Source organism: Cervus elaphus, chromosome 32 (assembly GCF_910594005.1).
Source record: "Cervus elaphus chromosome 32, mCerEla1.1, whole genome shotgun sequence".
NCBI lineage: Eukaryota > Metazoa > Chordata > Mammalia > Artiodactyla > Cervidae > Cervus > Cervus elaphus.
In genome coordinates, this window is record NC_057846.1 from 21911399 (window position 1) to 21924389 (window position 12991).

At 44.5% G+C, this 12991-nt stretch overlaps 1 protein-coding gene across 2 annotated transcripts in view; it reads right to left on the bottom strand.

Annotated features, from left to right (window-relative positions):
- Positions 1-12991, bottom strand: part of DCTD (dCMP deaminase) — a 117241-nt gene that overhangs the window by 58368 nt on the left and 45882 nt on the right. The window lies entirely within an intron of this gene.

The following is a 12991-nucleotide window of genomic DNA, read 5'->3' on the forward strand; positions in this document are numbered from 1 at the left end:
TTAATTCTGTGCGTCCATGGGCAGACTTGCACAAAGCTAGTTGAACTAATTCCTATGCCACCTGGACACTTAACAAGTTTCCCTTGGCAAGAAGTCCTAATGTTCCTTTTTCTACCATCAAAAGGTGAAAGAACTTCCAATTTTCCCACTAGCATTTGCACATGCCCAAAGGCATTTTGGGAGAAGGCAATGGCACCCCACTCCAGTACTCTTGCCTGGAGAATCCCATGGACAGAGGAGCCTGGTAGACTGCAGTCATTGGGGTCGCGAAGAGTCGGACATGACTGAGCGACTTCGCTTTCACTTTTCACTTTCATGCATTGGAGAAGGAAATGGCAACCCACTCCTGTGTTCTTGCCTGGAGAATCCCAGGGACGGGGGAGCCTGGTGGACTGCCGTCTATGGGGTCGCACAGAGTCGGACACGACTGAAACGACTTAGCAGCAGCAACAGCAAAGGCATTTTGAGGGCTTCCCCGGTGGTGCTAGTGGTAAAGAATCTACCTGTCAATGCAGAAGACATAGGAGATATAGGTTTAATCCCTGGGTCCGGAAGATTCCCTGGAGGAGGAAATGGCAACCCACTTCCCATATTCTTGCCTGGAGAATCCCATGGATAGAGGAGCCTGGAGGGCTACAGTCCATGGGGTTGCAGAGAGTCGGACACAACTAAGCATGCACCTAAACACACGTGCATGCACGCGCGCGCGCACACACACACACACACACACAGGCATTTTGAAACCATCCAGGATTTTCATGGAGGACTATTTTTAAAATATCCAAGCACAGACAAAAAGTAGAGGTGCTTTCAAATATGTATTCTTATTACTAGAAAGTTCCCAAGATTGGTAAAATAATGTTACAGTCCTAAAATTGCTTTTATTTGTTTATGGACCAAAAAAAGCCTTAGATAGTCAGAACCCAACATAAAGCCATATGCAACACAAATGTATATGGCTGAGTCCCTTTGCTGCTCACCTGACACTATCACAACATTGCTAACAGACAGTCAAGAGATTCTCTCAGCCGTGTTTGACTCCCTGCAACCCCACAGACTGTAGCCGGCCAGGCTCCTCTGTCCGTGGATTCTCCAGGCAAGAATACTGGAATGGGTTGCCACTCCCTTCTCGAGGGGATCTTCCTGTCTCAGGGATCGAACCTGGGTCTCCCACATTGCAGGCAGAATCCTTACAATCTGAGCCACCAGGGAACCCCAATACAAAATAAGATTTTTTTCAAAAGCCACATGCAACCATATTTCTTAATATTAATATTCTGTGAATAGGATGACATTAGAGAGGGATTAGTTCCTGCTAGATTCACATTTTTACATAAACGAATGCCTGACTCTATAATTTCACAGCAGAGCTTTATGGCTGCAAATCAAAAACACAGCAAAGATCCATCTTTCCTCCTTTTCCTGTGTGCCCTAAACAAACAGGAAATTTGAATCAGGAATTCGTTATCACAGACAGTAGAATTCCATCAAATATCTGTAACACCAAGTATGTCAAAATTATGAAGGTAAACCAAATTCTCAATTTACCAGTTTCAGGCAATAATCTACAAATACAATTCAAGTTCTGAAAACTTAAACATGTTCAACGCCTTAGAGCAAAAGGCATTTTCTAATGCTCATGTGTGAAGGAGGCACGTTTTGCTTTTTAGACAAAATTTTAGACTGAAATTCATAAATAATGGGGACTGTCAGTGAAAGCCAGAGAGTCATCTTTCCTTTCATCTAAACAAAAAGCCCTGGGAATGAGCCTCAGAAGAAAAATCCTCAAAGATGTGTGGAGAAGCCTGAGAAAATATATCTGTGCATCTCTATAAATATAGTTAAATCTACCTACAGCTATTGCATAAGCTGTACATTATATCACACTGGAGACTTTTTAAGAGGTGATTTTTCACATGCATATAAGTTTAAAACAAGACATTTTCTGTATTCAATAAGTTACTAGCCTCTGAGACCCATAAGAGAAATTCTGAATTGACAATTTTCCTCCAGAAGAGGTATGAAAGAAGAACCCTGGCAAGCAATAATTTAATAATTTTCTCTTCTGTGTAACATTCAATAAATCCAGTTACTTTGTCTAACCAAGATCTATAAGCACAATAAAGGTAAATGATATTGTATCCACTGGACACATGTTACATCTATCCTGGCTAAAGACAAAACTCAATCTAGTTCCCACAATAAATGAAGAATAATGGGGAAAGTCATGCATCTTAAAGCTTTGTTGGTTTTCTTTTTAAGACTCATTTTTTGGCCATGCTGGGTCTTCACAGCTGCACGCAGGTTTTTCACTAGTTGCAGCAAGTGGGGGCTGCTGTCTCTGGTTGCAGGGCTGGGGCGTCTGATTGCAGCGGCTTCTCTAGTTGTGGATCACAGGCTCTGGGGTGCCCTTGGTTCAGCAGCTGCAGCATGTGGACTCGCTAGTTTTGGCCCCTGGGCTCTAGAGCACAGACTTGATAGCTGCAGGACACAGGCTCAGCTGCTCTGCGCCATGTGGCTTCTTCCCGGACCAGGGATCAAACCAGTGTCTTCTGCATTGGCAGGCAGGTTTTTAACCACTGAGCCACCAGGAGGCCCTAAGTTTTTTTTTTTTTTTTGGACACAAACCATTTTTAAGGCTTTGTTTAATTTGCTACAATATTGCTTTTATTTTTTACCTTTTGGTTTCTTAGCCAAGAGGCATGTGGGATCTTAGCTTCCTGACCAGGGATCGAACCTATATCCCCTGCACTGGAAGGCTACGTCTCAAACACTGGACTTCCAGGGAAGTCCCCGCTTTGTTGGTTTTTATTGTAGGGATTAAAGGAAATTATGTATAGGAAATAATTTTTATAACATCTATCAACACTAACATTTTTCTTTTAAAATCTAGATTTGGTCTGAAATGTAATACGTGAAGTGTAGAAACTGTAGAGATAGTCTTTTACTGGTAGGTAGTCACACCAGAAACCCACTGTTAAGTTAAAAATTAAGCCCGAGAAGAGAAAATTGAAAACAAATAAATATATAGCATTTATAGGTCGAAGTATGAGAGCCTTTGCTGTTGTTGTTTTTAGTCAGTAAGTCGTGTCAGACTCTTTTGCGATTCCATGGACTGTAGCCCGCCAGTTCATGGAATGTCCACGGGATTCTCCAGGCAAGAATCCTGGAATGGGTTGCAATTTCCTTCTCCAGGGGATCTTCCCAACCCAGGGACTGAACTCTCATTCCTGCATTAGCAGTTGGATTCTTTACCACTGAGCCATGAGATGCTAAAGTTGAATGATTTTGTAACTGGGGCTGCATTGCTAATCATCAAAATCTTCACCATGATGTTCAGACAGGATCCTCTTAGCCCAGAGGCCACTATATAACAAGATATTAGAGTCGTTCTACAACCTTATGATGTTATGAAAAGATTTGACAAGAATGACATAACCCTCACTCTGAAGTGAGAACTCCATACACTTCCTATTAATCTGAGCATCAGTACATACAACTAAGAAGAAGGTTTGGTGAAGTCCTGTTATCCAACCGCTACTTACCCACACTGAAAACTCTAGAGTGGGTTTTCTGTTTATTTGACCCGACATCTATAAAAAATTACCACTAATATACTTAATAGCAAAAGACTGAAGACTTTCCCCCTTTTTAGGAACCAGGCAAAGATGTCCTCTTTCACCACGTCTACTCATTCTGCTGGATGGCTTGTGTGTGCTGAGTCGTTCAGTCGTGTCTGACTCTTTGCGACCCCATGGGCTGTAGCCCACCAGGTTCCTCTGTCCATGGGGTTTTCCAGGCTTTCTGCTCCAAGTCTGGCCAACATTTTAGCTAATAAGAAAGTGCACTCTAAGTTGGTATTGTCTGTCATTCTTGCAAATAAAAAACTTCTCTATCAGCGGGTTTTCCCAATGGCCCTAGACATTTTGGTCAGACTTCAAGCACTGTAATAACAAAAACTATAATACACAAGTAGTTTGTACTTGGAACCCCAGGCCCAATATTCAAATCACCTTTTCATGAAAACCTGGAAATCATGTTTATCTCACTGTAGCCTTTGAGAGGAAAATAACCTGTGACTCTGTACAGATAAAAAATCTTATTTTCTGCACTTTATTTTATTTCAACTGCAGGGAAATTGGTATCTTCGTACAGTCAATTACAGACACTCACTGGCACCATCCTGCCTTCAGGAGGCCCAGGTGTCTCCCTCTTTCCAATGGTGCTTTTCAGACCTCATAATGTTGAGCGAGGTGAACTCACAATTGCTGAGCAAACAGGCAATGGAGCTGCTGAAATGCAGCTGCTACCAGAAATCCTCCATAACCAAGCAGGATGCTTTCAATAACCAGGAACAAAAAGTGAAGAATTATTACATATTTTCTGAAAATTATTGGATTCATTAAAGAAGGCAGATTCAAAAAGAGTCATCAGTGTTTGTTAATAAGCATAGTATCAAAGTAACTGTTATATCACAGAATTTAAAAACTCTAAGTAACTTAGGGATCCTTGAACTCAAATGTCTTCAGGGAAGCTACGGATCTGGGTATTTTTCAAGGTCAGATACTGTTTATGGCAGGATTTGAATGTATGTATGGATGTGACACTTGGACTACAAACAAAGTTTAGTACCGAAGAATTGATACTTTTGAACTGTGGTGCTGGAGAAGACTCTTAAGAATCCCTTGGACAGCAAGGAGATCCAACCAGTCCATCCTAAAGGAGATCAGTCCTGAATATTCATTGGAAGGACTGATGTTGAAGCTGAAACTCCAATACTTTGGCCACCTGATGCGAAGAGCTGACTCATTCGAAAAGACCCTGATGCTGGGAAAGATTGAAGGCAGGAGGAGAAGGGGATGACAGAGGAAGAGATGGTTGGATGACATCACCGACTTGATGGATAAAAGTCTGAGGAAGCTCCAGGAGTTGGTGATGGAGCCTGGTGTGCTGCAGCCCATGGGGTCGCAAAGACTCAGATGTGACTGAACTGAACTGAGGATTAGAATGAGCACCCAGGTCTCCCAAATCTCCCTGAACAACTGCTACTCCACGTCTGGGGACTGGTGAGCTGAATTCAAAGCTCCCAGCATTTCTTACAAGGCTGCAAACCCCAGGTCTCAAGTGGAGAATGGCCACCCCGGGTTAGTGATATCTACTCTTATTGTTGACTTGACATTGAGGATTTGATCTCACTGAGATAGTGTCTCATGGGAAACCACGCTCCCTGGGTATCTCTCACTGGCTACCTGATGGTCCAGAGATCTACTGTCTGGAGACTATATACATGCCACCAATGCCACTGTGGAAAGTATAACCTATTTCAAACTATCTAGTGTATAGAACCATTTTACTATCATAAAACCCTTTCACTGAATGCCCAATAAATAAATAAACCTTAAACAGAGGCTTAAGGTGCAAAAAAAAATGGAGACAGTGGAGAAAAACAGCATAGTAGTTCCTCAAAAAATTAAACAGAGAATTATCATGTGATCCAACTAGTCCACATCTGAGTTTACACGCAAAAGGACAAAAGCAGCGGCTCAGATACTTACACACCCATGTTCAGCAGCATTATTCACAATAGCCAAAGGATGGAAAGAATCCAAATGTCCATCAACAGACGACTGGATAAACAAAACGTGTTCTATACATACAGCGGAATATTAATCACTCATACAAAAAATGCAGGAACTTCCCTGCTGGTCAGGGGCTAAGACTACACTCTCCCAATGCAGGGGGCTTGGGTTCAATCCTTGGTCAGGGAACTAGATCCCACATGCCACAACCAAGAGTTTGCATGCCCCAACTAAAGATCTTGTCTGCTGCAACTAAGACCCAGAGCAGCCAAATAAATAAATACATAAAAATAAATATTTTTTAAAAAGGGAATGCAATTCTGACTCACGATACAAGATGGAGGAACCCAGAGGGCATTGTGCTAAGGGAAAAAAGCCAGACACAGGAGGGCACATGTTGCATGATTCCACTTTGATGAGATAAGTAGGTCAGTCAAATTTATAGAAATAGAAAGGAAGGTAGTGATCATCAGGGGCTGGGAGGTTATGAGGTGATGAGAGGAATGTGGAGTTGGCATTTAATGGGTACAAAGTTTCAGCTGAAAACAATGAAAATTGCATGAGATGGATGGTAGCAATGATTGCACAACAATGAGAATGTACTTGATACCGCTGAACTGTACTCTTACAAATGGTAAACTTTATGTTATGTATATTTTACCACCATAAAAAAAAGCGGGGGGAGATTCCTACTTCAAAAATAGAGTTGGTGCAGAGGAAGATGTTAGTGAAACAATACATTATTAGCAAGAGCCCACTTCTAAAGAAACAGGATCTTTCACTAAACCCTTAATTGTGTTTGCTCCTTCTCAAAAGATCAGAAAGAACTGATGTTGAAATTTAAAGCACCCCTTCCACCAAAGTGGTTGACTATTGCCAGGAAAGCACTGTTATCTCGATCTCTGTACCTGAACAAATCTTCTTCTCATTTTTGTTGTCAGACTTTGATGTGTGCCCCCAGCGTGCAAGCTACCCTGCTTGGCCGCATAAACTCCCCCGTCTTGCCCTCGACCTCGGGGATGACCCGGCGCGTTAGTGACTCCTGGCTGAGGTAAATAATACGGCAGCGTAGTAATCGCAACTGTCAGATCTGCCCCTTTTATCTGCCTCCATTCGCTGTGAAGTGTCTCTCCCCCACTCCCTCCTACCAGGTATCAAAAACCCAGATAAAGGGGAAAGGAGTTATCTGAAGCATTGTATGCCCCCTGCAAGAAATCCAATTATTTATGGTCACTGGAGACATTTTCCTCTAAGTGTGTTAGTGAGTGACCTAAATGCATGGTTTTCCTGCTACCATTAACAGAGTCTTCCTTATCTTGCATTTTAAAACCCTGAAGAGTCCTTTCCCTTCCTCGAGACAAAGACAGAAGTTCATGGAAACACTCTGTGTTCCGTCGCAATGCCGGGAATGCACAGGTACTGAAGCCCTGTTTTGTTTGCATGATTGGTTGGTTTGGTTTTCCTTTTTGGTCACACCGCGCGGCATGTGGAACTTCCCCGACCAGGGATCGAACCTGTGCCCCCTGCAGTGGAAGCCTGGAGTCTTAACCACTGGGCCACCAGGGAAGTCTGGAGCTGCTCTTTAGTTTTTATTTTTCACCGTTTTTTGTTTTTTTTCTTTTAAAGAAAAATGGATCCTAACACTGTCGCTTCAGTCGTATCTGACTCTTTGCGAACACTTCCTGCGGCAAAGATTCTGAGACCCGCCTGTTAAGTCACTTCAGTTGTGTCCGACTCTTTGGATCATAGTTCTCCAGGCTCCTCTGTCCATGGGATTCTCTAGACAAGAACATTTTTTGTTCTAATTATCCTCCTCCTTGAAATTTTAATCGGACATTCATGGAGTGAAAAAGTGAAAGTGTTAGTCACTCAGCTGTGTCTGACTCTTTGCGACCCCCATGGACTGTAGCCCGCCAGGCTCCTCTGTCCATGGGATTTTTCCAGGCAAGAATATTGGCGTGGGTCGCCATTTCCTTCTCCAGGGGGTCTTCCCAACCCAGGGATCGAACCTGGGTCTCCTGCATTGCAGGTGGATTCTTTACTGTCTGAGTCACCAAGGAAGCCCCAGGACATTTATACAGGTTATCTATTTCTGTTCCATGTGCATATTCATACTTTATCATAAAAACAAAGTTTCCACCCCTTCCCAAGAACCAACTTCTGTTCCCTAGGGGGCAAGGTGGCCCCTGCAGAAGATGCGTGCCCTCACTCCTTTGGAGAAGCAGTTGGACTAGCTGTGACTTGAAGACAGAGCCACGATGGGCTGTCTTCTTGTGGCCGGCCTGGCAGACTGGCAAAGCAAGCCAGCCATGGAGTGAAACTTACCAGGGTCTGCATGCAAGCTCCACCCTTCCCCAGTGAGACCAGCTGGCTGAAATTTAGGAAATTCCCATCTTTTCTCAAGGCTCAGCCTTCTCCTCTATGAAATGGGAATCCTCTCTACCTTCAGGGCTGCAGTGAAAATTACACAACGTGTGTTACGGCAGTGAGCGCCCATCATGTTACACGCTCAGCAAATCTTCAGTTCTCCTCTCTCCTTCTTCCCTTCAGTTTCTGTCAAAAACAATCTTCTGCTTTATGAGAGCTATCAGCTGTTTGTTAGAGGATTTTACTCCCTTTACTGGAGATATACTAGATTAGAAACTAATTTGCAAATGAACTTAACATGTGTTGCTGCTACAGCTGGTGTGGAAATGTTAACTACCAAGAGCTAGTAAACCTGATCATACATTATGGGAAAATAAAAAGTTATACACATGCTCAAACTTTACAGCTCACTGAAATTCCTCTGCACTTGAGCACTGAGGATATTCATCACTCTCTCCTCCCTTCTTTCCTTCCCCAATCAAGTTTCCCTCTTGTTTACTTAAAGTTCCACGGAGAGGACACCAACAAAACAGAAAGCGTTCTCTCAGGGCAGCTAAGCCCGTGTACCACAATTATGGAGCTTGTGCCCCAGGGCCTGCAACTCACAACTACTGGGCCACATGCTGCAACGACTGACAAGTCCAGACGCCCCAGAGCCGATGCACCGCAACAAGAGAAGCCTCTGCAGTGGGAAGCCCGTGAACCACAACGAGAGTAGCCCCCACTCACAGCTAGAGAAAGCTCATGCAGCAAGGAAGACCCAGTTACAGCCAAAAATAAACAATACAATAAAAATTTTAAAAGCAAGGAAGATACTGTTTCACACACACACACACACACACACACACACACAAAATAGAAAGCGCTCCTTCTTTCTTTCCAATAGTAAGCGCCATCAGGTACGCACTCAAAAGGATTTTCCAACAAGCAAGCCTCTCGTGACACTTTCAGAGAAGACTGGTTTATTCCCCTCTGCTCCACCTGCCCCTTACTATACACCCAAAAGTCAGAAGTAGTTTTAAAATTTGGCCCATTAGGACCGAAGGTACACGACGAAGGATGCTTTGGAAGTTCTGTGATGGGAGCTTTATGGTAATCTAATTTGGGAAGAAAAAGTGAGGCATCTGAAACTACATCAGATGATGTCTTTCAAAAGATAGTAATCTGCCAACAAGTACAAAGTGTGCTTTCATGCGTACTTCAAACTAAGAAACCCACAGCTTTTTAAATAAGTAAATAGATAAATGACACTAGATACCAAACGCGAATTTGAGTCTCTGGCATCAGAGCCAAGCTTTCTTCACAAGAGTGGGTGTGGGTGACAGATAAATTCTTGAGTCGGATTGTCATCAGTCTTCAGAGTTTTGGGGGTCCTCGGGCACCCTTGGGAACGATGACTGGTGAGTCAGCATCCCAAGGAGAAACCCCTATATTTCCCGGGGCGGGGGATCTCACTCTTAAGCGCCCTTACATGTCATTGGGCACAAGTACTTATGGATTTGTGGTTTTGTTTTAGAAAAAGATCAAAAGTCTACTTTTTCTTTCTTTCTTTTTTTTTTTTTTTGGCCATTCAGGCTTGCAGAATCTTAGTTCCCTGACCAGAGATGCAACCTGAGTCCTTAGCAGTGAAAGCTTAGAGTCCTGACCACTGGAACACCAGGGAATTTCCTAAACAGCCTACTGATGTTTGTAGGTAATGATAAACTTGGGTAACAAATAAATTCTGAAATCTCAGTGATGTAGGACTTCCTAAAGGTTCATTTTCCAGCTTCTACAAAGTCCACCGTGGGCCTGGTGACTCTCCAGGGTGGCCTCCCATGTATCACTGAGCCAGGTCACTTCACACGATTGGCTTCTCCTACTCCACATCTTGAGAGTCCCTTGGACTGCAAGGAGATCCAACCAGTCCATCCTAAAGGAGATCAGTCCTGAGTGTTCTTTGGAAGGACTGATGTTGAAGCTGAAACTCCAATCCTTTGGCCACCTTATGCAAAGAGCTGACTCATTTGAAAAGACCCTGATGCTGGGAAAGATTGAAGGCAGGAGGAGAAGGGGACGACAGAGGATGAGACGGTTGGATGGCATCACCGACTCAATGGACGTGAGTTTGGGTAAACTCCAGGAGTTGGTGATGGACAGGGAGGCCTGGCATGCTACAATCCATGGGGTCGCAAAAGAGTCGGAAATGACTGAGCACCTGAATTGAAGTGAACTCCACATTTGGCTTCCAGCATCGCTATTCCGCCCCTCATCCAGAGGGGGCGCTCATCCTCCTCGCGTCTACCTTGAACGGGGCTGAGTTTGCAGGAGAGCACCAATGTCCCTTGCACAGCTACACTTGGTCAAGTCTACCTTCAGCATCGTCGGGTGATGGTTTCCTTCTCACCGTGCCTCCTCTTGATTTTGTGTGTGTGTGCTGGGTGTAGGGGTGGGGGACTAACTACCTACTTCCCTCCTGAATACAGAAGCGCAGAGCGATCTGCACCTGCCTACTGCTGAGCGACAAAAGTTCAGCACACTTGACTCAACCAGTTGGGCTTAGCTCCTATGCAGTCCACCTGGGCAAGTCACAATTTGGGGAATCAATTTTAAGCTTAAAAGGTCAATCAGCATTGCTTGATAGAATAAATTACTCATCAGCTGACAGATTCAGCATCTTATTTACCAATGTCTATTTCCTTCCTCAGTGTAATTCTGGAATCAAATGAGTTTAGTCTCCCAAGACTGCGTCGCTTCCGGTAAAAGCCAATACCCAAACCCAAGAGTTTATCTGGAATGTCCAGATATCTGGGGCTGCAGACAGTGAAAAATGGGACTGTCCCCATCTGTGCAGATGGCTGGGAAAGTTGTGGTACCGTGGACCGTGTTCAGGGATGAGATCAGTCACCATGAAGCCAAGTTCTTTTCTTTTATGAACTTTTAATGATTTTTGGCATACTTGTAAGGGGCAATAAAAATGAAAAAGTATTCATCAGTATTAGTGTGTATCTCTGTGGTCCTCCTGATGCATGGCCGTATCATTAATTATGGATGGCTCCCGCAGGGCAGTGTGACTCAAGGTAGCAGAAGTTGAATGCAAAGTCTTTTATTCTTGTTTTCACTCCAACCCATCATTAGTTCCCCGAGCACATCCCCCCAGTCCTTGCCCACTCACAGCATCTTGCTGGCAAGTCGATACACTATACCTTGAAGGGACTCTGTGGTTTCCCTCCATTTCCTGGCAGGTGAGCATTCCTATTTTAAGAAGTGGCTTGGTCTGAAATAGCCACTCTTTTCTCTGAGTGCCATCAGCACTCAAAATACAATTGTATTTTGCATGTGACATTCTCGTTTAGCCTTTCCTCTTTGGGACTGTGTAACATTTTGGCTGCCTAGACACACTGCTATTTCTGATCCCCCTAGTTCCATGCCCAGAACAGAGACAGGCTTTCGGATGGATACCTAAGAGGAAAGACTTTCCTCCTCCATGGGAGACCAACAGTGCTCAGTTCTGGAGACTTAACTAGTTTTTTCCACCTCCTGCAGCTTTGTCACCACCTGCAGGCAAGAAGTCACATCAGATCCCCTTGCAGGGCCGTCTCTCTCCTGAAAACAGCAGAGTCTGAGCAGCTAAGTGCAGCCACAATGGGACTAGGGGGTCCAATGAGCGCCTTTCCCAGCCACCAGGTCCCAAAATAAAAGGAAGTACTTGGGATTTCCCTGGTGGTCCAGTGGTTAAGATTTCGCCTTCCAATACAGAGGACAGGAGTTCAATCCCCTGATGCCTTGCAGCCAAAAAACCAAAACATAAAACGGAAGCAATATTGCAACAAATTCAATAGGGACTTTAAAAAGAAAGAAAGAAAACTCCAGGAAGAAAAGTGAGCCAGAGCAGAGGGAAGCAAAGGGGAAAAGACTCCAGAGTAGAGACAACAGTGAGGTCAGTACAAAGACATTAGGATGAAGAGGAGAGGGGTGGAGGGCAGGACCAGCGCTGTATCCTTCATCCCGGGGTCCACAGCAGGAGGGGCCCTAGTGTGCACTTGGCCTGCGGGGTCCCCACATCACCTCGTTATCGTGGTAGGACCGGTCCTGGAGGAGGTGGAGAGCTCAGAGAAGGTTGCTTCCATTAACACCTCCTGGGGAAATCCGTCCTTCCGGTTCTGACTCCCTTCCAACTGCAGGAGACCTCTGGGCTGGCCTTTCTGCCTTCTAATCAGACAGACTGGCCTATTGCATTTGAGGACACAGACTTCACAGCAAGGTAAAGGAGCTAGATGCCTCCTCCTCTGTGAAGCCTCCCCTGGTTTCCCCTCTCCCAGCTCTCACCTCCATGCATCCCATTTCTACTCATCCGCCTCTCCCAGCAGCTTGAGGACAGGAACTGTATCGTGCTCACTGTCCTATCTTCAGCGCCTCCCACCCTCCCGGCCCCTAGCCTGGGACATGGCAGGAGATCAGTGAATGTCTGATACAACAATTAACACAATTAACAAATGAATGAACAGAACAAGCTAGTACTCAGAAGAACACAGTGCTGAACTCTGTATTCTTCAACAGCAAAGAGAGACTGGAAGCCTCGTGTATGAGTTTTTCCCCTGTTGAGTGATAAGTGTATTCAGCGCTTCTGGACACCGTGGAGGAAAGGTGTAGGGAACACACGCAGTCCTATCTCCTTTCACTGACATCTCTGACCACACAGGGTCACTTAATCCTGTGACTCCTTTTAATTCATTTATTCTTTAAGCTAACATGGATATTCATTAACCATGACTGAGTTTTTTGAATCAAGTATCCGTCTCAAGATATTTGTTATCAGTGGAGCGCATCCCTGGGCAGCTGCTAGAACAGCTAGAATGGGTGTCAGGGGCCGAGCTGGGGGCAGGAATCCAAGCCAGTGACTTCTGCTAGGACTGCTGACGGTCAGATTGTAGAGGACTCGAGTGCGGGTGTCCTTGGCAGATAAATCAACTTCCATCTAGATCATATTTTAAAAATAGTTAAGTGTGGTCTTATAGACCACAGTATATTTTGACCAAGGGCAATATATACCACAGTATATATTG